General features: G+C 40.3%; 1 pseudogene; it reads left to right on the top strand.

Annotated features, from left to right (window-relative positions):
• The first annotated feature begins 267 nt into the window (after positions 1 to 267).
• LOC143676731 (bcl-2-like protein 13 pseudogene) lies at positions 268 to 2,271 on the top strand (annotated as a pseudogene).
• The last annotated feature ends 250 nt before the right edge of the window (positions 2,272 to 2,521 follow it).

Below are 2,521 nucleotides of genomic sequence, written 5' to 3'. Positions count from 1 at the left end.
AACCCCACTAGATTTCAAAGTCCTGCAGTCATTCATTCTTGAAGCTTTAGAAAGCAGAAATTCCACTCTATCCATGGACCTGTGCAGCAACACTCTTCACTAAAAACTCTGGGATAAGGATTGCAAGCTTGGACAAAATGGGGAAACCACCTCTTTAGCACACTGCTCATGCATCATAGTTGTACAAGGATTCTCTTTCATCTCTGTGACACGTGTTCAAGCCCTTCAGATAAATGGGGTAGCACCCAGTTTCCTCCCCCATTCCCCATGGGATGTGCTGCAACATCTTCAAAGCCTGGGGCAAAAGAACCCTTCCTGAACATGCAGGAGGAAGGCCCACTCCCTGACTTTGGGTAAACTCACTGCCTGCATGTGTTTGGTTGGGTCACTCTCCTTTCCCAGGGTTTCTTGACTTCAAACTCTAGCTTTCAAGGTTCTGCCTATAAATTTTATTTTGTTTTAATTCACTTTTTCTGTCCCTTTGAATCTGGCCTGACAGTGGTTCATAAGTTCTTGCAAAAAAATTGTAGCCTCAGCATGTAGCATAAAGGGGATCAGGTTATCTGATAAAAGGATTTTATTCAAATTCTTTCTGGATAATTCCATCTCCAATCTTGTCTTGTCCTATAATGAGTGACAGTTCAGTGTTTGGTTAAATCCAAATTTGAGCTGTTATTCTCTGGGATCTAACTTTCTGGAAACCCAAAATTTTTCAGAACATGAATATCTGTTTATGTTTACACAAAAATTCAGTTCTTAGCATATCCATTTGTTGTTGAATTGAAGATATGAGATAGAGATACATATTTGGAGATGAATGGATTAAACCCAGTAAATGTTCAGGTGAAAAAATCAAGGGTAAATGTTTTTGACCTACCCTAGTTGCATAGGCATGAGATGTCAGGTCAGGGTGAGGACAACTGAAGTGTAATTGCTTCTTTCACCTGTTATTGGGCAAAGCTCAGTCAAATTATTTGGAGTTCTACCAGCCAACTGAATGGTGTCTTCTACTGTGCCTCTAAGACTTCACGTTGAACACAGTGTTTGTTTCATCTATTTGGCATTCCTCTTTCAAGAGAATATGCAGGAGAAATAACATGTCTCACCCAAGGGGATTCAACTAGATATAGCTTCACTATCTGTGGATCAAGAAGTTCTATTAAAGTTAGAAATGAAATTGAAGAAGAGTTAAAATTCCTGGTCAAATAAATTTTGGAAACCACTGAAGCACAGGCTTTGAACATCACATATCTCCAGTATTTAGCCCTGCTAACTGAGAAACTCAATATAAGACTACATGGCCCATCTTGGAGAAAGAGTGCCATGGACATTGTAAGAACATGCCTATACCATTACAAATGTTCCTCTGACATATAAGGCATACTGCAAATGGAGACTGGAGTTCATTACAGCAGCTGGAATAAGATTTTAATGTCTCTGATTTTGCTGTAGCAAATGATTTTGTAGTTGAGAAGATGAGGTCAAGAACGCTTGAGTGCACTACTGTAGATTGACATGATATAACTGAAGAATATTAAACAGTATATCAATCATGCAGGTGGCTGGGGCACTGTCTTTCACTTTGAATCAGACAGGGAAAACTAAAACATGGATTCACTGCAGAAGATAGTAATGACATTTATATCCTGCCAACAGTGATACTCCTGTGTAAGCCAGTGCCCTGAGTCTCCAACTGTGACCACTTCTTGGCACACAGAGAACTTACCAATGTGTCTTGGTCCTTAGGCCTGGTAGAAGATTACAATGGATCCCGAAGAGGTCCAAAGCTTTCATAGCAATGGAACTGGAGAGAAGAGTGGAAAACTCTCCTAATTCTGACACTGTGCATGTGGATAAAGAAGAAATGCTTGAGGGCATGGAAGAAGCTACTGTGGCTTCTATAATCCTGCTTACCAGTGAGCCACTGGCAATTCCTTTATGGAGATGAGTGAACCTGATGTAGAAAGGGGGAAAAATTCAGTACTACCACATCTTTGTATAACCTGATGAAGAGGAGGTGAAAGCAGCAACATGTGAATCTAGTGAACTTGAAGAGGTGATGACCTGCATTGGAACCCACAAGACCACTACTGAGTGAAGGGGAGATAAGTTTAAAGAAAAGGAGTCTTATCAAAAAACTCTCATTTGCCTGAGAAAAGAATTTGCCTCTCCCTCTCTGAGGGCAAATTAACTCTGCTGATTGGAGTGGCTGCTGCTGTTTCTACCTCAACAGTATCAAGGAGGATGACACTGCATCTGAGAAAGAAATAGCAGCTTTCTCAGAAGAGAATGAAGATAAAAAGGATCTCAGGTTTTAGTGATATTGGATGGAAATTGAACCACAAACAGCTGATTGGACATTTGTAAAAAATTCGGGGATCACTGGGGATTTCAATAAGGATAGATCCATATGTTAGAGCTTGAGGTGGAAGGAGTTCCCATTTGTCTGATTATAATTCAGAGGTCTAGGCTCACAGTAGAGTCAGAAACTTATGAATAAAGTTCTTTCCCTACAGGAAGG

Source organism: Tamandua tetradactyla, chromosome 3, assembly GCF_023851605.1.
Source record: "Tamandua tetradactyla isolate mTamTet1 chromosome 3, mTamTet1.pri, whole genome shotgun sequence".
Classification (NCBI taxonomy): Eukaryota; Metazoa; Chordata; class Mammalia; order Pilosa; family Myrmecophagidae; genus Tamandua; species Tamandua tetradactyla.
The sequence above is the reverse complement of the archived record's forward strand: the minus strand, read 5'-3'. Positions and strand labels throughout refer to the sequence as shown.